We start from the raw sequence: 22,406 nt of genomic DNA on the forward strand, positions 1-22,406 counted from the left end.
AAGGCTTCCTTACTGGGTGTGGAAATCTCCTATGCCTTTCCTCGCCTATTCTGTCAGCTCTAAAATTCTCTTTCGGTTGCCACCCTCACAGATGGATTAGGAAACTCTTTGCGGTGCACTCATTAGTGAAATGACCTCAATGACGCTGGAATCCAATATCTAATGGCCGATTTTTAGCGAGTCCACACGCCAGGGTGGTTGGGGTCCAGTGCAGCCCCGGCCAGGCCCAGGCCCCTTGGACTGGGCCACAGGAGGACACAGAGGAGGGTCCCGGCCCCCACGGTAGCGGTGCGGGCAGTTCTCCAAGGGCTTGGGTGTTTTCCAGAGGGAGGAGATGGAGGGGACTGATTTCTTCAGCGCCCCACAAACCACGCCACCCCACCCCACCCATGGGACACATCCCGAGAGAGAGAGACGCCCCATACACTGGCTCCCCTCCCCCGTGCGCTGTGCCCCAGCCCTGGCCCGGGGGAATAGGCGGCCGCCGGGCCACAGGGTGGGGGGCGCAGCTGAAAGGGGTTGTGGGGGAGGGCCGCCCCTGGCTGGGGTCAAAGGGCGAGCGCCCCGCCCCTCCCGCCCGTGCGCAGTCTGCGGCCCCGGCGCGCTGGGGGTGGGGGGCGGGGAGGTGAAGGAGGCCAGGCGAGGAGAGGAGGGGGGCTGGAAGGTCTCCACCTGGGCGGGTCCAGCCGTGGAGGCGCATCTTGTGTGAGTGTGAGTGAGTGAGTGAGTGTGAGTGTGAGTGTGTGTGTGTACAGAGACAGCCCCCAACCCCGGCCCGCCGCTCCCTGCCCGCCCCGCCTGTCACCCCCCGTCCCTCGGAGCCCGCGGGACCCGGCCGGCGAACTCAACAGGCCCGACCCGGCGCGGGGCCTGGGGCGGGAGGAGGCGGCGGGGAAGCGCAGAGAGGCTCGGCTTCTTGAGCGGGGCAGGGGCGCCCTCCGCCGTCCACGGCCACACCACCCCGAACGCGCCCGATCCCGTCTGGTCTCGGAAGCTAAGCAGGGTCGGGCCTGGTTAGAACTTGGATGGGAGACCGCCCGGGAATACCGGGTGCCGTAGGCTTCTTCTTTTTTTTTTTTGCCTCTGGTTCTGTCGCGTTTCTGGGAGTGCGGGGGCGGCCCGGGGTGGGGGTGACCCCCACCCTCAGCGCCCGCCGCGGTGCCTGGCGCCCCAGCCCGCGCCGTTGGGCCTCCTCTTGTCCCGAGCCGTGACACCGCCGCCACGCGGCAGCATGCGTGGCTTCTGGACAGTCAGGTCTCAGACCAAAGGTCTGCTCTGTGGGAGCCGACACGCTGGAGGAAACCTTGAGAGTCTGAGAGGGGAGGGAGTTCCAGAAGAAGGCCAGGATGTCATTTTGAGGGAGTATGTGACCAGAACTCCTCCCGTTGCTTTTGGGGTTCTATGGGCTACACGTAGGAATCTTTGGTGGTGGCACCTGATGTTCGGGGATCCGGAGTCACACCCAGACCTGCTCCACAGGCCTCCTTTTACTTTTCTCTTCGGATTCATTTTTTTTTTTTTTTTTTTTGAGACAGAGTCTCGGTTTGTTGCCCAGGCTAGAGTGAGTGCCGTGGCGTCAGCCTAGCTCACAGCAACTTCAAACTCCTGGGCTCGAGTGATCCTTCTGCCTCAGCCTCCAGGGTAGCTGGGACTGCAGGCATGCGCCACCATGCCCCGCTAATTTTTTATATATATATCAGTTGGCCAATTAATTTCTTTCTATTTATAGTAGAGACGGGGTCTCGCTCTTGCTCAGGCTGGTTTTGAACTCCTGACCTTGAGCAATCCGCCCGCCTCGGCCTCCCAAGAGCTAGGATTACAGGCGTGAGCCACAGCGCCCGGCCGGATTCATTATTTTTAAAAAGTGTCTCTTATCTCTATTATTGCATTTTCTTTTCTCTCTCTTTTCAAGCAGATGATGGGAGTCCAAGTATTAAGGTGACATGTGTTGCCCGTGCCCCCCTCCCCCCCCGTGTTCTTATTCATTTACCTCTCATGTTGTTCCAGCATATTGTGGGGGCACCAATGTTAAGGTCGGGTGCGTTGCCCTCTCCCAGCCTCCCCCCTCGGGTCAGAGCTTCAAGTGCGCCCATCCCCCAGTCGGTGCGTACCCACCCCATTCCTAATGGATGTGTATGCCCATCCCCTCCCCCCACCCGCCCGACACCCACCCGAAGAAGGTGATTCCTCTGTGTCCACTTAGGTGTCCATCGGTTCGTACCCATTTGCTGGTGAGCGCGAGCACGTGGTGCTCGTGTGTCCATTCTTGGGATACTTGGCTTACTGGAACGGGTTCCAGCTCTGGCCAGGAGAACCACGAGAGGTGCCCCCTCACCGCTGCTCCTCATAGCCGAATAGCACTCCGTGGTGTCCACGCGCCACATTTTATTTACCCACTCGTGGGTCGATGGGCACTCGGGTGGCTTCCAGGTCTTTGCGATTGTGACTTGTGCCCTGACACTAACCCTAACCCTTACCCAGCCCGTCTCCTCCACGGCCCCTGCCTGACTGACTCCTTCCCGCCCGGCCTATCACCTGTCACCGTCCTCTGCCCCTGCCTGACACGCTCGTCCCCGCCCGGGCCGTCACCGTCCTCGGCCCCTGCCTGACGGGGCTCCTCCGTCGCCTGGGCCTTCCAAGGGCTTGGTGTGGACGCTGGTTCCAGGACGCCCTCCCAGGAACCCGGTAGCAGGGCGGCCGCAGCGTCTCGTGCAACCCAACCGTCCGCCGGCTGGCCGCCGTCGCTAAGTGGCCTGCGGGGGACGTGCTCCCGCTGTGCCGTGGGGGCCCAGCCTGGTGTCTTCTCTGAGGCCCCGCGGCTGCCGCTCCCCGCAAGGGGATAGCCGCGGAGGTGGGGACCGCCTCCTCATGGGGACGTACACCCAGCTCTCCACGTCGGATTCCGGGGCTCTCTGTCCTGCCAGAAGGCCCAGCTGGCCTGCGGGTCCTTAGAGTGGCAAAAACATCCGAAAACTGAGATTGAGGGTCCGGTGGGTGTCTGCACTTTTGTGCTGGGCACCCCAGGGAGGCCCGGGGGCTGGCTGGACAACGTGGTCTGCTGGGCTGGGGGGGGGGTTTGGAGGAGCAACTGATGCCCTTTGCACTTTGGGTAGCAAGTGTCTGAGGTGTCTCTGGGCCCTGTGCCATGTGGGGGCGGGGGCGGGGTGGGAGGAGGAGGAGGAGGAGGAGGAGGAGGAGGAGGAGGTGGGAAGGGCCGTGGCCTGCAGTGGTGTTCCCCGGGGTGGCACAGCATGTGGCTTCTTCCACGGGATGCTTGGCCTGGGCTCCCTGCACCTGGGCCTTTGGAGGACTGGCCCTGTGCTTGCCAACACTTCCTGCAGGGACCCAGAGCTGGGAGGTTGCATCTCTCAGCCCTGGGTCGGGCAGAGCCCCAGCGGGCCATGCCCACAACCTCTCTCAGCAGGGGTCCCCCAGAAGGCTCCTTTGGGACCAGGATTCTCTTGCGGGTGACTCTTTAAGGTCTGGCCCCTGGATGGAGGGGCACCAGGAGTAGAGGAGCAGGAAGGGGAAGGGGGTGGCCATGCGAGGGGACACTTTCAGGCCAAGTCCCAGCTTCAGTCTGATCCTCCTGGGAACCCCGGGGTGGACATCACACCTCCTGGTTGCCCCGCTCTGAGACAAGGAGCCGGGCTTCGCATTCCCACAGCAGCCAGTCGTGGGCTGAGGACACCTGGGGCGTTGGGAACTCCCTGGCTTCTCCTTGGTTTAACATCTGGAGCTGCTTGTGAATTGTGCCGCCACACACACCCGAGTGCAGGTGTCTTCTGCACAGACTGCGGGCCTCGCTCTTCTGAGTGCCGCTAGCTCGCGACCCACCCACGGGTGAACCTGGTCAGGGTACTTTCTCTCAGGGGCAGACTCTGATCCGGGCGGGCTACCGGTGTCTCTGTTTGCTCCTTTCTTTCTTCCACTTCGGGAAAGGCTTCCTTACTGGGTGTGGAAATCTCCTATGCCTTTCCTCGCCTATTCTGTCAGCTCTAAAATTCTCTTTCGGTTGCCACCCTCACAGATGGATTAGGAAACTCTTTGCGGTGCACTCATTAGTGAAATGACCTCAATGACGCTGGAATCCAATATCTAATGGCCGATTTTTAGCGAGTCCACACGCCAGGGTGGTTGGGGTCCAGTGCAGCCCCGGCCAGGCCCAGGCCCCTTGGACTGGGCCACAGGAGGACACAGAGGAGGGTCCCGGCCCCCACGGTAGCGGTGCGGGCAGTTCTCCAAGGGCTTGGGTGTTTTCCAGAGGGAGGAGATGGAGGGGACTGATTTCTTCAGCGCCCCACAAACCACGCCACCCCACCCCACCCATGGGACACATCCCGAGAGAGAGAGACGCCCCATACACTGGCTCCCCTCCCCCGTGCGCTGTGCCCCAGCCCTGGCCCGGGGGAATAGGCGGCCGCCGGGCCACAGGGTGGGGGGCGCAGCTGAAAGGGGTTGTGGGGGAGGGCCGCCCCTGGCTGGGGTCAAAGGGCGAGCGCCCCGCCCCTCCCGCCCGTGCGCAGTCTGCGGCCCCGGCGCGCTGGGGGTGGGGGGCGGGGAGGTGAAGGAGGCCAGGCGAGGAGAGGAGGGGGGCTGGAAGGTCTCCACCTGGGCGGGTCCAGCCGTGGAGGCGCATCTTGTGTGAGTGTGAGTGAGTGAGTGAGTGTGAGTGTGAGTGTGTGTGTGTACAGAGACAGCCCCCAACCCCGGCCCGCCGCTCCCTGCCCGCCCCGCCTGTCACCCCCCGTCCCTCGGAGCCCGCGGGACCCGGCCGGCGAACTCAACAGGCCCGACCCGGCGCGGGGCCTGGGGCGGGAGGAGGCGGCGGGGAAGCGCAGAGAGGCTCGGCTTCTTGAGCGGGGCAGGGGCGCCCTCCGCCGTCCACGGCCACACCACCCCGAACGCGCCCGATCCCGTCTGGTCTCGGAAGCTAAGCAGGGTCGGGCCTGGTTAGAACTTGGATGGGAGACCGCCCGGGAATACCGGGTGCCGTAGGCTTCTTCTTTTTTTTTTTTGCCTCTGGTTCTGTCGCGTTTCTGGGAGTGCGGGGGCGGCCCGGGGTGGGGGTGACCCCCACCCTCAGCGCCCGCCGCGGTGCCTGGCGCCCCAGCCCGCGCCGTTGGGCCTCCTCTTGTCCCGAGCCGTGACACCGCCGCCACGCGGCAGCATGCGTGGCTTCTGGACAGTCAGGTCTCAGACCAAAGGTCTGCTCTGTGGGAGCCGACACGCTGGAGGAAACCTTGAGAGTCTGAGAGGGGAGGGAGTTCCAGAAGAAGGCCAGGATGTCATTTTGAGGGAGTATGTGACCAGAACTCCTCCCGTTGCTTTTGGGGTTCTATGGGCTACACGTAGGAATCTTTGGTGGTGGCACCTGATGTTCGGGGATCCGGAGTCACACCCAGACCTGCTCCACAGGCCTCCTTTTACTTTTCTCTTCGGATTCATTTTTTTTTTTTTTTTTTTTGAGACAGAGTCTCGGTTTGTTGCCCAGGCTAGAGTGAGTGCCGTGGCGTCAGCCTAGCTCACAGCAACTTCAAACTCCTGGGCTCGAGTGATCCTTCTGCCTCAGCCTCCAGGGTAGCTGGGACTGCAGGCATGCGCCACCATGCCCCGCTAATTTTTTATATATATATCAGTTGGCCAATTAATTTCTTTCTATTTATAGTAGAGACGGGGTCTCGCTCTTGCTCAGGCTGGTTTTGAACTCCTGACCTTGAGCAATCCGCCCGCCTCGGCCTCCCAAGAGCTAGGATTACAGGCGTGAGCCACAGCGCCCGGCCGGATTCATTATTTTTAAAAAGTGTCTCTTATCTCTATTATTGCATTTTCTTTTCTCTCTCTTTTCAAGCAGATGATGGGAGTCCAAGTATTAAGGTGACATGTGTTGCCCGTGCCCCCCTCCCCCCCCGTGTTCTTATTCATTTACCTCTCATGTTGTTCCAGCATATTGTGGGGGCACCAATGTTAAGGTCGGGTGCGTTGCCCTCTCCCAGCCTCCCCCCTCGGGTCAGAGCTTCAAGTGCGCCCATCCCCCAGTCGGTGCGTACCCACCCCATTCCTAATGGATGTGTATGCCCATCCCCTCCCCCCACCCGCCCGACACCCACCCGAAGAAGGTGATTCCTCTGTGTCCACTTAGGTGTCCATCGGTTCGTACCCATTTGCTGGTGAGCGCGAGCACGTGGTGCTCGTGTGTCCATTCTTGGGATACTTGGCTTACTGGAACGGGTTCCAGCTCTGGCCAGGAGAACCACGAGAGGTGCCCCCTCACCGCTGCTCCTCATAGCCGAATAGCACTCCGTGGTGTCCACGCGCCACATTTTATTTACCCACTCGTGGGTCGATGGGCACTCGGGTGGCTTCCAGGTCTTTGCGATTGTGACTTGTGCCCTGACACTAACCCTAACCCTTACCCAGCCCGTCTCCTCCACGGCCCCTGCCTGACTGACTCCTTCCCGCCCGGCCTATCACCTGTCACCGTCCTCTGCCCCTGCCTGACACGCTCGTCCCCGCCCGGGCCGTCACCGTCCTCGGCCCCTGCCTGACGGGGCTCCTCCGTCGCCTGGGCCTTCCAAGGGCTTGGTGTGGACGCTGGTTCCAGGACGCCCTCCCAGGAACCCGGTAGCAGGGCGGCCGCAGCGTCTCGTGCAACCCAACCGTCCGCCGGCTGGCCGCCGTCGCTAAGTGGCCTGCGGGGGACGTGCTCCCGCTGTGCCGTGGGGGCCCAGCCTGGTGTCTTCTCTGAGGCCCCGCGGCTGCCGCTCCCCGCAAGGGGATAGCCGCGGAGGTGGGGACCGCCTCCTCATGGGGACGTATACCCAGCTCTCCACGTCGGATTCCGGGGCTCTCTGTCCTGCCAGAAGGCCCAGCTGGCCTGCGGGTCCTTAGAGTGGCAAAAACATCCGAAAACTGAGATTGAGGGTCCGGTGGGTGTCTGCACTTTTGTGCTGGGCACCCCAGGGAGGCCCGGGGGCTGGCTGGACAACGTGGTCTGCTGGGCTGGGGGGGGGTTTGGAGGAGCAACTGATGCCCTTTGCACTTTGGGTAGCAAGTGTCTGAGGTGTCTCTGGGCCCTGTGCCATGTGGGGGCGAGGGCGGGGTGGGAGGAGGAGGAGGAGGAGGAGGAGGAGGAGGAGGAGGTGGGAAGGGCCGTGGCCTGCAGTGGTGTTCCCCGGGGTGGCACAGCATGTGGCTTCTTCCACGGGATGCTTGGCCTGGGCTCCCTGCACCTGGGCCTTTGGAGGACTGGCCCTGTGCTTGCCAACACTTCCTGCAGGGACCCAGAGCTGGGAGGTTGCATCTCTCAGCCCTGGGTCGGGCAGAGCCCCAGCGGGCCATGCCCACAACCTCTCTCAGCAGGGGTCCCCCAGAAGGCTCCTTTGGGACCAGGATTCTCTTGCGGGTGACTCTTTAAGGTCTGGCCCCTGGATGGAGGGGCACCAGGAGTAGAGGAGCAGGAAGGGGAAGGGGGTGGCCATGCGAGGGGACACTTTCAGGCCAAGTCCCAGCTTCAGTCTGATCCTCCTGGGAACCCCGGGGTGGACATCACACCTCCTGGTTGCCCCGCTCTGAGACAAGGAGCCGGGCTTCGCATTCCCACAGCAGCCAGTCGTGGGCTGAGGACACCTGGGGCGTTGGGAACTCCCTGGCTTCTCCTTGGTTTAACATCTGGAGCTGCTTGTGAATTGTGCCGCCACACACACCCGAGTGCAGGTGTCTTCTGCACAGACTGCGGGCCTCGCTCTTCTGAGTGCCGCTAGCTCGCGACCCACCCACTGGTGAACCTGGTCAGGGTACTTTCTCTCAGGGGCAGACTCTGATCCGGGCGGGCTACCGGTGTCTCTGTTTGCTCCTTTCTTTCTTCCACTTCGGGAAAGGCTTCCTTACTGGGTGTGGAAATCTCCTATGCCTTTCCTCGCCTATTCTGTCAGCTCTAAAATTCTCTTTCGGTTGCCACCCTCACAGATGGATTAGGAAACTCTTTGCGGTGCACTCATTAGTGAAATGACCTCAATGACGCTGGAATCCAATATCTAATGGCCGATTTTTAGCGAGTCCACACGCCAGGGTGGTTGGGGTCCAGTGCAGCCCCGGCCAGGCCCAGGCCCCTTGGACTGGGCCACAGGAGGACACAGAGGAGGGTCCCGGCCCCCACGGTAGCGGTGCGGGCAGTTCTCCAAGGGCTTGGGTGTTTTCCAGAGGGAGGAGATGGAGGGGACTGATTTCTTCAGCGCCCCACAAACCACGCCACCCCACCCCACCCATGGGACACATCCCGAGAGAGAGAGACGCCCCATACACTGGCTCCCCTCCCCCGTGCGCTGTGCCCCAGCCCTGGCCCGGGGGAATAGGCGGCCGCCGGGCCACAGGGTGGGGGGCGCAGCTGAAAGGGGTTGTGGGGGAGGGCCGCCCCTGGCTGGGGTCAAAGGGCGAGCGCCCCGCCCCTCCCGCCCGTGCGCAGTCTGCGGCCCCGGCGCGCTGGGGGTGGGGGGCGGGGAGGTGAAGGAGGCCAGGCCAGGAGAGGAGGGGGGCTTGAAGGTCTCCACCTGGGCGGGTCCAGCCGTGGAGGCGCATCTTGTGTGAGTGTGAGTGAGTGAGTGAGTGTGAGTGTGAGTGTGTGTGTGTACAGAGACAGCCCCCAACCCCGGCCCGCCGCTCCCTGCCCGCCCCGCCTGTCACCCCCCGTCCCTCGGAGCCCGCGGGACCCGGCCGGCGAACTCAACAGGCCCGACCCGGCGCGGGGCCTGGGGCGGGAGGAGGCGGCGGGGAAGCGCAGAGAGGCTCGGCTTCTTGAGCGGGGCAGGGGCGCCCTCCGCCGTCCACGGCCACACCACCCCGAACGCGCCCGATCCCGTCTGGTCTCGGAAGCTAAGCAGGGTCGGGCCTGGTTAGAACTTGGATGGGAGACCGCCCGGGAATACCGGGTGCCGTAGGCTTCTTCTTTTTTTTTTTTGCCTCTGGTTCTGTCGCGTTTCTGGGAGTGCGGGGGCGGCCCGGGGTGGGGGTGACCCCCACCCTCAGCGCCCGCCGCGGTGCCTGGCGCCCCAGCCCGCGCCGTTGGGCCTCCTCTTGTCCCGAGCCGTGACACCGCCGCCACGCGGCAGCATGCGTGGCTTCTGGACAGTCAGGTCTCAGACCAAAGGTCTGCTCTGTGGGAGCCGACACGCTGGAGGAAACCTTGAGAGTCTGAGAGGGGAGGGAGTTCCAGAAGAAGGCCAGGATGTCATTTTGAGGGAGTATGTGACCAGAACTCCTCCCGTTGCTTTTGGGGTTCTATGGGCTACACGTAGGAATCTTTGGTGGTGGCACCTGATGTTCGGGGATCCGGAGTCACACCCAGACCTGCTCCACAGGCCTCCTTTTACTTTTCTCTTCGGATTCATTTTTTTTTTTTTTTTTTGAGACAGAGTCTCGGTTTGTTGCCCAGGCTAGAGTGAGTGCCGTGGCGTCAGCCTAGCTCACAGCAACTTCAAACTCCTGGGCTCGAGTGATCCTTCTGCCTCAGCCTCCAGGGTAGCTGGGACTGCAGGCATGCGCCACCATGCCCCGCTAATTTTTTATATATATATCAGTTGGCCAATTAATTTCTTTCTATTTATAGTAGAGACGGGGTCTCGCTCTTGCTCAGGCTGGTTTTGAACTCCTGACCTTGAGCAATCCGCCCGCCTCGGCCTCCCAAGAGCTAGGATTACAGGCGTGAGCCACAGCGCCCGGCCGGATTCATTATTTTTAAAAAGTGTCTCTTATCTCTATTATTGCATTTTCTTTTCTCTCTCTTTTCAAGCAGATGATGGGAGTCCAAGTATTAAGGTGACATGTGTTGCCCGTGCCCCCCTCCCCCCCCGTGTTCTTATTCATTTACCTCTCATGTTGTTCCAGCATATTGTGGGGGCACCAATGTTAAGGTCGGGTGCGTTGCCCTCTCCCAGCCTCCCCCCTCGGGTCAGAGCTTCAAGTGCGCCCATCCCCCAGTCGGTGCGTACCCACCCCATTCCTAATGGATGTGTATGCCCATCCCCTCCCCCCACCCGCCCGACACCCACCCGAAGAAGGTGATTCCTCTGTGTCCACTTAGGTGTCCATCGGTTCGTACCCATTTGCTGGTGAGCGCGAGCACGTGGTGCTCGTGTGTCCATTCTTGGGATACTTGGCTTACTGGAACGGGTTCCAGCTCTGGCCAGGAGAACCACGAGAGGTGCCCCCTCACCGCTGCTCCTCATAGCCGAATAGCACTCCGTGGTGTCCACGCGCCACATTTTATTTACCCACTCGTGGGTCGATGGGCACTCGGGTGGCTTCCAGGTCTTTGCGATTGTGACTTGTGCCCTGACACTAACCCTAACCCTTACCCAGCCCGTCTCCTCCACGGCCCCTGCCTGACTGACTCCTTCCCGCCCGGCCTATCACCTGTCACCGTCCTCTGCCCCTGCCTGACACGCTCGTCCCCGCCCGGGCCGTCACCGTCCTCGGCCCCTGCCTGACGGGGCTCCTCCGTCGCCTGGGCCTTCCAAGGGCTTGGTGTGGACGCTGGTTCCAGGACGCCCTCCCAGGAACCCGGTAGCAGGGCGGCCGCAGCGTCTCGTGCAACCCAACCGTCCGCCGGCTGGCCGCCGTCGCTAAGTGGCCTGCGGGGGACGTGCTCCCGCTGTGCCGTGGGGGCCCAGCCTGGTGTCTTCTCTGAGGCCCCGCGGCTGCCGCTCCCCGCAAGGGGATAGCCGCGGAGGTGGGGACCGCCTCCTCATGGGGACGTATACCCAGCTCTCCACGTCGGATTCCGGGGCTCTCTGTCCTGCCAGAAGGCCCAGCTGGCCTGCGGGTCCTTAGAGTGGCAAAAACATCCGAAAACTGAGATTGAGGGTCCGGTGGGTGTCTGCACTTTTGTGCTGGGCACCCCAGGGAGGCCCGGGGGCTGGCTGGACAACGTGGTCTGCTGGGCTGGGGGGGGGGTTTGGAGGAGCAACTGATGCCCTTTGCACTTTGGGTAGCAAGTGTCTGAGGTGTCTCTGGGCCCTGTGCCATGTGGGGGCGGGGGCGGGGTGGGAGGAGGAGGAGGAGGAGGAGGAGGAGGAGGAGGAGGTGGGAAGGGCCGTGGCCTGCAGTGGTGTTCCCCGGGGTGGCACAGCATGTGGCTTCTTCCACGGGATGCTTGGCCTGGGCTCCCTGCACCTGGGCCTTTGGAGGACTGGCCCTGTGCTTGCCAACACTTCCTGCAGGGACCCAGAGCTGGGAGGTTGCATCTCTCAGCCCTGGGTCGGGCAGAGCCCCAGCGGGCCATGCCCACAACCTCTCTCAGCAGGGGTCCCCCAGAAGGCTCCTTTGGGACCAGGATTCTCTTGCGGGTGACTCTTTAAGGTCTGGCCCCTGGATGGAGGGGCACCAGGAGTAGAGGAGCAGGAAGGGGAAGGGGGTGGCCATGCGAGGGGACACTTTCAGGCCAAGTCCCAGCTTCAGTCTGATCCTCCTGGGAACCCCGGGGTGGACATCACACCTCCTGGTTGCCCCGCTCTGAGACAAGGAGCCGGGCTTCGCATTCCCACAGCAGCCAGTCGTGGGCTGAGGACACCTGGGGCGTTGGGAACTCCCTGGCTTCTCCTTGGTTTAACATCTGGAGCTGCTTGTGAATTGTGCCGCCACACACACCCGAGTGCAGGTGTCTTCTGCACAGACTGCGGGCCTCGCTCTTCTGAGTGCCGCTAGCTCGCGACCCACCCACTGGTGAACCTGGTCAGGGTACTTTCTCTCAGGGGCAGACTCTGATCCGGGCGGGCTACCGGTGTCTCTGTTTGCTCCTTTCTTTCTTCCACTTCGGGAAAGGCTTCCTTACTGGGTGTGGAAATCTCCTATGCCTTTCCTCGCCTATTCTGTCAGCTCTAAAATTCTCTTTCGGTTGCCACCCTCACAGATGGATTAGGAAACTCTTTGCGGTGCACTCATTAGTGAAATGACCTCAATGACGCTGGAATCCAATATCTAATGGCCGATTTTTAGCGAGTCCACACGCCAGGGTGGTTGGGGTCCAGTGCAGCCCCGGCCAGGCCCAGGCCCCTTGGACTGGGCCACAGGAGGACACAGAGGAGGGTCCCGGCCCCCACGGTAGCGGTGCGGGCAGTTCTCCAAGGGCTTGGGTGTTTTCCAGAGGGAGGAGATGGAGGGGACTGATTTCTTCAGCGCCCCACAAACCACGCCACCCCACCCCACCCATGGGACACATCCCGAGAGAGAGAGAGACGCCCCATACACTGGCTCCCCTCCCCCGTGCGCTGTGCCCCAGCCCTGGCCCGGGGGAATAGGCGGCCGCCGGGCCACAGGGTGGGGGGCGCAGCTGAAAGGGGTTGTGGGGGAGGGCCGCCCCTGGCTGGGGTCAAAGGGCGAGCGCCCCGCCCCTCCCGCCCGTGCGCAGTCTGCGGCCCCGGCGCGCTGGGGGTGGGGGGCGGGGAGGTGAAGGAGGCCAGGCGAGGAGAGGAGGGGGGCTTGAAGGTCTCCACCTGGGCGGGTCCAGCCGTGGAGGCGCATCTTGTGTGAGTGTGAGTGAGTGAGTGAGTGTGAGTGTGAGTGTGTGTGTGTACAGAGACAGCCCCCAACCCCGGCCCGCCGCTCCCTGCCCGCCCCGCCTGTCACCCCTCGTCCCTCGGAGCCCGCGGGACCCGGCCGGCGAACTCAACAGGCCCGACCCGGCGCGGGGCCTGGGGCGGGAGGAGGCGGCGGGGAAGCGCAGAGAGGCTCGGCTTCTTGAGCGGGGCAGGGGCGCCCTCCGCCGTCCACGGCCACACCACCCCGAACGCGCCCGATCCCGTCTGGTCTCGGAAGCTAAGCAGGGTCGGGCCTGGTTAGAACTTGGATGGGAGACCGCCCGGGAATACCGGGTGCCGTAGGCTTCTTCTTTTTTTTTTTTGCCTCTGGTTCTGTCGCGTTTCTGGGAGTGCGGGGGCGGCCCGGGGTGGGGGTGACCCCCACCCTCAGCGCCCGCCGCGGTGCCTGGCGCCCCAGCCCGCGCCGTTGGGCCTCCTCTTGTCCCGAGCCGTGACACCGCCGCCACGCGGCAGCATGCGTGGCTTCTGGACAGTCAGGTCTCAGACCAAAGGTCTGCTCTGTGGGAGCCGACACGCTGGAGGAAACCTTGAGAGTCTGAGAGGGGAGGGAGTTCCAGAAGAAGGCCAGGATGTCATTTTGAGGGAGTATGTGACCAGAACTCCTCCCGTTGCTTTTGGGGTTCTATGGGCTACACGTAGGAATCTTTGGTGGTGGCACCTGATGTTCGGGGATCCGGAGTCACACCCAGACCTGCTCCACAGGCCTCCTTTTACTTTTCTCTTCGGATTCATTTTTTTTTTTTTTTTTTTTGAGACAGAGTCTCGGTTTGTTGCCCAGGCTAGAGTGAGTGCCGTGGCGTCAGCCTAGCTCACAGCAACTTCAAACTCCTGGGCTCGAGTGATCCTTCTGCCTCAGCCTCCAGGGTAGCTGGGACTGCAGGCATGCGCCACCATGCCCCGCTAATTTTTTATATATATATCAGTTGGCCAATTAATTTCTTTCTATTTATAGTAGAGACGGGGTCTCGCTCTTGCTCAGGCTGGTTTTGAACTCCTGACCTTGAGCAATCCGCCCGCCTCGGCCTCCCAAGAGCTAGGATTACAGGCGTGAGCCACAGCGCCCGGCCGGATTCATTATTTTTAAAAAGTGTCTCTTATCTCTATTATTGCATTTTCTTTTCTCTCTCTTTTCAAGCAGATGATGGGAGTCCAAGTATTAAGGTGACATGTGTTGCCCGTGCCCCCCTCCCCCCCCCGTGTTCTTATTCATTTACCTCTCATGTTGTTCCAGCATATTGTGGGGGCACCAATGTTAAGGTCGGGTGCGTTGCCCTCTCCCAGCCTCCCCCCTCGGGTCAGAGCTTCAAGTGCGCCCATCCCCCAGTCGGTGCGTACCCACCCCATTCCTAATGGATGTGTATGCCCATCCCCTCCCCCCACCCGCCCGACACCCACCCGAAGAAGGTGATTCCTCTGTGTCCACTTAGGTGTCCATCGGTTCGTACCCATTTGCTGGTGAGCGCGAGCACGTGGTGCTCGTGTGTCCATTCTTGGGATACTTGGCTTACTGGAACGGGTTCCAGCTCTGGCCAGGAGAACCACGAGAGGTGCCCCCTCACCGCTGCTCCTCATAGCCGAATAGCACTCCGTGGTGTCCACGCGCCACATTTTATTTACCCACTCGTGGGTCGATGGGCACTCGGGTGGCTTCCAGGTCTTTGCGATTGTGACTTGTGCCCTGACACTAACCCTAACCCTTACCCAGCCCGTCTCCTCCACGGCCCCTGCCTGACTGACTCCTTCCCGCCCGGCCTATCACCTGTCACCGTCCTCTGCCCCTGCCTGACACGCTCGTCCCCGCCCGGGCCGTCACCGTCCTCGGCCCCTGCCTGACGGGGCTCCTCCGTCGCCTGGGCCTTCCAAGGGCTTGGTGTGGACGCTGGTTCCAGGACGCCCTCCCAGGAACCCGGTAGCAGGGCGGCCGCAGCGTCTCGTGCAACCCAACCGTCCGCCGGCTGGCCGCCGTCGCTAAGTGGCCTGCGGGGGACGTGCTCCCGCTGTGCCGTGGGGGCCCAGCCTGGTGTCTTCTCTGAGGCCCCGCGGCTGCCGCTCCCCGCAAGGGGATAGCCGCGGAGGTGGGGACCGCCTCCTCATGGGGACGTATACCCAGCTCTCCACGTCGGATTCCGGGGCTCTCTGTCCTGCCAGAAGGCCCAGCTGGCCTGCGGGTCCTTAGAGTGGCAAAAACATCCGAAAACTGAGATTGAGGGTCCGGTGGGTGTCTGCACTTTTGTGCTGGGCACCCCAGGGAGGCCCGGGGGCTGGCTGGACAACGTGGTCTGCTGGGCTGGGGGGGGGGTTTGGAGGAGCAACTGATGCCCTTTGCACTTTGGGTAGCAAGTGTCTGAGGTGTCTCTGGGCCCTGTGCCATGTGGGGGCGAGGGCGGGGTGGGAGGAGGAGGAGGAGGAGGAGGAGGAGGAGGAGGAGGTGGGAAGGGCCGTGGCCTGCAGTGGTGTTCCCCGGGGTGGCACAGCATGTGGCTTCTTCCACGGGATGCTTGGCCTGGGCTCCCTGCACCTGGGCCTTTGGAGGACTGGCCCTGTGCTTGCCAACACTTCCTGCAGGGACCCAGAGCTGGGAGGTTGCATCTCTCAGCCCTGGGTCGGGCAGAGCCCCAGCGGGCCATGCCCACAACCTCTCTCAGCAGGGGTCCCCCAGAAGGCTCCTTTGGGACCAGGATTCTCTTGCGGGTGACTCTTTAAGGTCTGGCCCCTGGATGGAGGGGCACCAGGAGTAGAGGAGCAGGAAGGGGAAGGGGGTGGCCATGCGAGGGGACACTTTCAGGCCAAGTCCCAGCTTCAGTCTGATCCTCCTGGGAACCCCGGGGTGGACATCACACCTCCTGGTTGCCCCGCTCTGAGACAAGGAGCCGGGCTTCGCATTCCCACAGCAGCCAGTCGTGGGCTGAGGACACCTGGGGCGTTGGGAACTCCCTGGCTTCTCCTTGGTTTAACATCTGGAGCTGCTTGTGAATTGTGCCGCCACACACACCCGAGTGCAGGTGTCTTCTGCACAGACTGCGGGCCTCGCTCTTCTGAGTGCCGCTAGCTCGCGACCCACCCACTGGTGAACCTGGTCAGGGTACTTTCTCTCAGGGGCAGACTCTGATCCGGGCGGGCTACCGGTGTCTCTGTTTGCTCCTTTCTTTCTTCCACTTCGGGAAAGGCTTCCTTACTGGGTGTGGAAATCTCCTATGCCTTTCCTCGCCTATTCTGTCAGCTCTAAAATTCTCTTTCGGTTGCCACCCTCACAGATGGATTAGGAAACTCTTTGCGGTGCACTCATTAGTGAAATGACCTCAATGACGCTGGAATCCAATATCTAATGGCCGATTTTTAGCGAGTCCACACGCCAGGGTGGTTGGGGTCCAGTGCAGCCCCGGCCAGGCCCAGGCCCCTTGGACTGGGCCACAGGAGGACACAGAGGAGGGTCCCGGCCCCCACGGTAGCGGTGCGGGCAGTTCTCCAAGGGCTTGGGTGTTTTCCAGAGGGAGGAGATGGAGGGGACTGATTTCTTCAGCGCCCCACAAACCACGCCACCCCACCCCACCCATGGGACACATCCCGAGAGAGAGAGACACGCCCCATACACTGGCTCCCCTCCCCCGTGCGCTGTGCCCCAGCCCTGGCCCGGGGGAATAGGCGGCCGCCGGGCCACAGGGTGGGGGGCGCAGCTGAAAGGGGTTGTGGGGGAGGGCCGCCCCTGGCTGGGGTCAAAGGGCGAGCGCCCCGCCCCTCCCGCCCGTGCGCAGTCTGCGGCCCCGGCGCGCTGGGGGTGGGGGGCGGGGAGGTGAAGGAGGCCAGGCCAGGAGAGGAGGGGGGCTTGAAGGTCTCCACCTGGGCGGGTCCAGCCGTGGAGGCGCATCTTGTGTGAGTGTGAGTGAGTGAGTGAGTGTGAGTGTGAGTGTGTGTGTGTACAGAGACAGCCCCCAACCCCGGCCCGCCGCTCCCTGCCCGCCCCGCCTGTCACCCCCCGTCCCTCGGAGCCCGCGGGACCCGGCCGGCGAACTCAACAGGCCCGACCCGGCGCGGGGCCTGGGGCGGGAGGAGGCGGCGGGGAAGCGCAGAGAGGCTCGGCTTCTTGAGCGGGGCAGGGGCGCCCTCCGCCGTCCACGGCCACACCACCCCGAACGCGCCCGATCCCGTCTGGTCTCGGAAGCTAAGCAGGGTCGGGCCTGGTTAGAACTTGGATGGGAGACCGCCCGGGAATACCGGGTGCCGTAGGCTTCTTCTTTTTTTTTTTTGCCTCTGGTTCTGTCGCGTTTCTGGGAGTGCGGGGGCGGCCCGGGGTGGGGGTGACCCCCACCCTCAGCGCCCGCCGCGGTGCCTGGCGCCCCAGCCCGCGCCGTTGGGCCTCCTCTTGTCCCGAGCCGTGACACCGCCGCCACGCGGCAGCATGCGTGGCTTCTGGACAGTCAGGTCTCAGACCAAAGGTCTGCTCTGTGGGAGCCGACACGCTGGAGGAAACCTTGAGAGTCTGAGAGGGGAGGGAGTTCCAGAAGAAGGCCAGGATGTCATTTTGAGGGAGTATGTGACCAGAACTCCTCCCGTTGCTTTTGGGGTTCTATGGGCTACACGTAGGAATCTTTGGTGGTGGCACCTGATGTTCGGGGATCCGGAGTCACACCCAGACCTGCTCCACAGGCCTCCTTTTACTTTTCTCTTCGGATTCATTTTTTTTTTTTTTTTTTTTTTGAGACAGAGTCTCGGTTTGTTGCCCAGGCTAGAGTGAGTGCCGTGGCGTCAGCCTAGCTCACAGCAACTTCAAACTCCTGGGCTCGAGTGATCCTTCTGCCTCAGCCTCCAGGGTAGCTGGGACTGCAGGCATGCGCCACCATGCCCCGCTAATTTTTTATATATATATCAGTTGGCCAATTAATTTCTTTCTATTTATAGTAGAGACGGGGTCTCGCTCTTGCTCAGGCTGGTTTTGAACTCCTGACCTTGAGCAATCCGCCCGCCTCGGCCTCCCAAGAGCTAGGATTACAGGCGTGAGCCACAGCGCCCGGCCGGATTCATTATTTTTAAAAAGTGTCTCTTATCTCTATTATTGCATTTTCTTTTCTCTCTCTTTTCAAGCAGATGATGGGAGTCCAAGTATTAAGGTGACATGTGTTGCCCGTGCCCCCCTCCCCCCCCGTGTTCTTATTCATTTACCTCTCATGTTGTTCCAGCATATTGTGGGGGCACCAATGTTAAGGTCGGGTGCGTTGCCCTCTCCCAGCCTCCCCCCTCGGGTCAGAGCTTCAAGTGCGCCCATCCCCCAGTCGGTGCGTACCCACCCCATTCCTAATGGATGTGTATGCCCATCCCCTCCCCCCACCCGCCCGACACCCACCCGAAGAAGGTGATTCCTCTGTGTCCACTTAGGTGTCCATCGGTTCGTACCCATTTGCTGGTGAGCGCGAGCACGTGGTGCTCGTGTGTCCATTCTTGGGATACTTGGCTTACTGGAACGGGTTCCAGCTCTGGCCAGGAGAACCACGAGAGGTGCCCCCTCACCGCTGCTCCTCATAGCCGAATAGCACTCCGTGGTGTCCACGCGCCACATTTTATTTACCCACTCGTGGGTCGATGGGCACTCGGGTGGCTTCCAGGTCTTTGCGATTGTGACTTGTGCCCTGACACTAACCCTAACCCTTACCCAGCCCGTCTCCTCCACGGCCCCTGCCTGACTGACTCCTTCCCGCCCGGCCTATCACCTGTCACCGTCCTCTGCCCCTGCCTGACACGCTCGTCCCCGCCCGGGCCGTCACCGTCCTCGGCCCCTGCCTGACGGGGCTCCTCCGTCGCCTGGGCCTTCCAAGGGCTTGGTGTGGACGCTGGTTCCAGGACGCCCTCCCAGGAACCCGGTAGCAGGGCGGCCGCAGCGTCTCGTGCAACCCAACCGTCCGCCGGCTGGCCGCCGTCGCTAAGTGGCCTGCGGGGGACGTGCTCCCGCTGTGCCGTGGGGGCCCAGCCTGGTGTCTTCTCTGAGGCCCCGCGGCTGCCGCTCCCCGCAAGGGGATAGCCGCGGAGGTGGGGACCGCCTCCTCATGGGGACGTATACCCAGCTCTCCACGTCGGATTCCGGGGCTCTCTGTCCTGCCAGAAGGCCCAGCTGGCCTGCGGGTCCTTAGAGTGGCAAAAACATCCGAAAACTGAGATTGAGGGTCCGGTGGGTGTCTGCACTTTTGTGCTGGGCACCCCAGGGAGGCCCGGGGGCTGGCTGGACAACGTGGTCTGCTGGGCTGGGGGGGGGGTTTGGAGGAGCAACTGATGCCCTTTGCACTTTGGGTAGCAAGTGTCTGAGGTGTCTCTGGGCCCTGTGCCATGTGGGGGCGGGGGCGGGGTGGGAGGAGGAGGAGGAGGAGGAGGAGGAGGAGGAGGAGGTGGGAAGGGCCGTGGCCTGCAGTGGTGTTCCCCGGGGTGGCACAGCATGTGGCTTCTTCCACGGGATGCTTGGCCTGGGCTCCCTGCACCTGGGCCTTTGGAGGACTGGCCCTGTGCTTGCCAACACTTCCTGCAGGGACCCAGAGCTGGGAGGTTGCATCTCTCAGCCCTGGGTCGGGCAGAGCCCCAGCGGGCCATGCCCACAACCTCTCTCAGCAGGGGTCCCCCAGAAGGCTCCTTTGGGACCAGGATTCTCTTGCGGGTGACTCTTTAAGGTCTGGCCCCTGGATGGAGGGGCACCAGGAGTAGAGGAGCAGGAAGGGGAAGGGGGTGGCCATGCGAGGGGACACTTTCAGGCCAAGTCCCAGCTTCAGTCTGATCCTCCTGGGAACCCCGGGGTGGACATCACACCTCCTGGTTGCCCCGCTCTGAGACAAGGAGCCGGGCTTCGCATTCCCACAGCAGCCAGTCGTGGGCTGAGGACACCTGGGGCGTTGGGAACTCCCTGGCTTCTCCTTGGTTTAACATCTGGAGCTGCTTGTGAATTGTGCCGCCACACACACCCGAGTGCAGGTGTCTTCTGCACAGACTGCGGGCCTCGCTCTTCTGAGTGCCGCTAGCTCGCGACCCACCCACTGGTGAACCTGGTCAGGGTACTTTCTCTCAGGGGCAGACTCTGATCCGGGCGGGCTACCGGTGTCTCTGTTTGCTCCTTTCTTTCTTCCACTTCGGGAAAGGCTTCCTTACTGGGTGTGGAAATCTCCTATGCCTTTCCTCGCCTATTCTGTCAGCTCTAAAATTCTCTTTCGGTTGCCACCCTCACAGATGGATTAGGAAACTCTTTGCGGTGCACTCATTAGTGAAATGACCTCAATGACGCTGGAATCCAATATCTAATGGCCGATTTTTAGCGAGTCCACACGCCAGGGTGGTTGGGGTCCAGTGCAGCCCCGGCCAGGCCCAGGCCCCTTGGACTGGGCCACAGGAGGACACAGAGGAGGGTCCCGGCCCCCACGGTAGCGGTGCGGGCAGTTCTCCAAGGGCTTGGGTGTTTTCCAGAGGGAGGAGATGGAGGGGACTGATTTCTTCAGCGCCCCACAAACCACGCCACCCCACCCCACCCATGGGACACATCCCGAGAGAGAGAGACGCCCCATACACTGGCTCCCCTCCCCCGTGCGCTGTGCCCCAGCCCTGGCCCGGGGGAATAGGCGGCCGCCGGGCCACAGGGTGGGGGGCGCAGCTGAAAGGGGTTGTGGGGGAGGGCCGCCCCTGGCTGGGGTCAAAGGGCGAGCGCCCCGCCCCTCCCGCCCGTGCGCAGTCTGCGGCCCCCGCGCGCTGGGGGTGGGGGGCGGGGAGGTGAAGGAGGCCAGGCGAGGAGAGGAGGGGGGCTTGAAGGTCTCCACCTGGGCGGGTCCAGCCGTGGAGGCGCATCTTGTGTGAGTGTGAGTGAGTGAGTGAGTGTGAGTGTGAGTGTGTGTGTGTACAGAGACAGCCCCCAACCCCGGCCCGCCGCTCCCTGCCCGCCCCGCCTGTCACCCCCCGTCCCTCGGAGCCCGCGGGACCCGGCCGGCGAACTCAACAGGCCCGACCCGGCGCGGGGCCTGGGGCGGGAGGAGGCGGCGGGGAAGCGCAGAGAGGCTCGGCTTCTTGAGCGGGGCAGGGGCGCCCTCCGCCGTCCACGGCCACACCACCCCGAACGCGCCCGATCCCGTCTGGTCTCGGAAGCTAAGCAGGGTCGGGCCTGGTTAGAACTTGGATGGGAGACCGCCCGGGAATACCGGGTGCCGTAGGCTTCTTCTTTTTTTTTTTTGCCTCTGGTTCTGTCGCGTTTCTGGGAGTGCGGGGGCGGCCCGGGGTGGGTGTGACCCCCACCCTCAGCGCCCGCCGCGGTGCCTGGCGCCCCAGCCCGCGCCGTTGGGCCTCCTCTTGTCCCGAGCCGTGACACCGCCGCCACGCGGCAGCATGCGTGGCTTCTGGACAGTCAGGTCTCAGACCAAAGGTCTGCTCTGTGGGAGCCGACACGCTGGAGGAAACCTTGAGAGTCTGAGAGGGGAGGGAGTTCCAGAAGAAGGCCAGGATGTCATTTTGAGGGAGTATGTGACCAGAACTCCTCCCGTTGCTTTTGGGGTTCTATGGGCTACACGTAGGAATCTTTGGTGGTGGCACCTGATGTTCGGGGATCCGGAGTCACACCCAGACCTGCTCCACAGGCCTCCTTTTACTTTTCTCTTCGGATTCATTTTTTTTTTTTTTTTTTGAGACAGAGTCTCGGTTTGTTGCCCAGGCTAGAGTGAGTGCCGTGGCGTCAGCCTAGCTCACAGCAACTTCAAACTCCTGGGCTCGAGTGATCCTTCTGCCTCAGCCTCCAGGGTAGCTGGGACTGCAGGCATGCGCCACCATGCCCCGCTAATTTTTTATATATATATCAGTTGGCCAATTAATTTCTTTCTATTTATAGTAGAGACGGGGTCTCGCTCTTGCTCAGGCTGGTTTTGAACTCCTGACCTTGAGCAATCCGCCCGCCTCGGCCTCCCAAGAGCTAGGATTACAGGCGTGAGCCACAGCGCCCGGCCGGATTCATTATTTTTAAAAAGTGTCTCTTATCTCTATTATTGCATTTTCTTTTCTCTCTCTTTTCAAGCAGATGATGGGAGTCCAAGTATTAAGGTGACATGTGTTGCCCGTGCCCCCCTCCCCCCCCGTGTTCTTATTCATTTACCTCTCATGTTGTTCCAGCATATTGTGGGGGCACCAATGTTAAGGTCGGGTGCGTTGCCCTCTCCCAGCCTCCCCCCTCGGGTCAGAGCTTCAAGTGCGCCCATCCCCCAGTCGGTGCGTACCCACCCCATTCCTAATGGATGTGTATGCCCATCCCCTCCCCCCACCCGCCCGACACCCACCCGAAGAAGGTGATTCCTCTGTGTCCACTTAGGTGTCCATCGGTTCGTACCCATTTGCTGGTGAGCGCGAGCACGTGGTGCTCGTGTGTCCATTCTTGGGATACTTGGCTTACTGGAACGGGTTCCAGCTCTGGCCAGGAGAACCACGAGAGGTGCCCCCTCACCGCTGCTCCTCATAGCCGAATAGCACTCCGTGGTGTCCACGCGCCACATTTTATTTACCCACTCGTGGGTCGATGGGCACTCGGGTGGCTTCCAGGTCTTTGCGATTGTGACTTGTGCCCTGACACTAACCCTAACCCTTACCCAGCCCGTCTCCTCCACGGCCCCTGCCTGACTGACTCCTTCCCGCCCGGCCTATCACCTGTCACCGTCCTCTGCCCCTGCCTGACACGCTCGTCCCCGCCCGGGCCGTCACCGTCCTCGGCCCCTGCCTGACGGGGCTCCTCCGTCGCCTGGGCCTTCCAAGGGCTTGGTGTGGACGCTGGTTCCAGGACGCCCTCCCAGGAACCCGGTAGCAGGGCGGCCGCAGCGTCTC

The 22,406-nt window shown here is 62.4% G+C and overlaps 6 pseudogenes; all 6 read left to right on the forward strand.

Moving 5' to 3' along the window:
- The first annotated feature begins 943 nt into the window (after nucleotides 1-943).
- Nucleotides 944-1,062, forward strand: LOC142870298 (uncharacterized; annotated as a pseudogene).
- Nucleotides 1,063-4,882: 3,820 nt separating this feature from the next.
- LOC142870309 (uncharacterized) lies at nucleotides 4,883-5,001 on the forward strand (annotated as a pseudogene).
- A 3,819-nt stretch (nucleotides 5,002-8,820) lies between these two features.
- LOC142870320 (uncharacterized) lies at nucleotides 8,821-8,939 on the forward strand (annotated as a pseudogene).
- Nucleotides 8,940-12,759: 3,820 nt separating this feature from the next.
- Nucleotides 12,760-12,878, forward strand: LOC142870331 (uncharacterized; annotated as a pseudogene).
- Nucleotides 12,879-16,701: 3,823 nt separating this feature from the next.
- On the forward strand, nucleotides 16,702-16,820 carry LOC142870342 (uncharacterized; annotated as a pseudogene).
- A 3,822-nt stretch (nucleotides 16,821-20,642) lies between these two features.
- Nucleotides 20,643-20,761, forward strand: LOC142870353 (uncharacterized; annotated as a pseudogene).
- Nucleotides 20,762-22,406: the final 1,645 nt, after the last annotated feature.

Source organism: Microcebus murinus, chromosome 3, assembly GCF_040939455.1.
Source record: "Microcebus murinus isolate Inina chromosome 3, M.murinus_Inina_mat1.0, whole genome shotgun sequence".
Lineage (NCBI taxonomy): Eukaryota > Metazoa > Chordata > Mammalia > Primates > Cheirogaleidae > Microcebus > Microcebus murinus.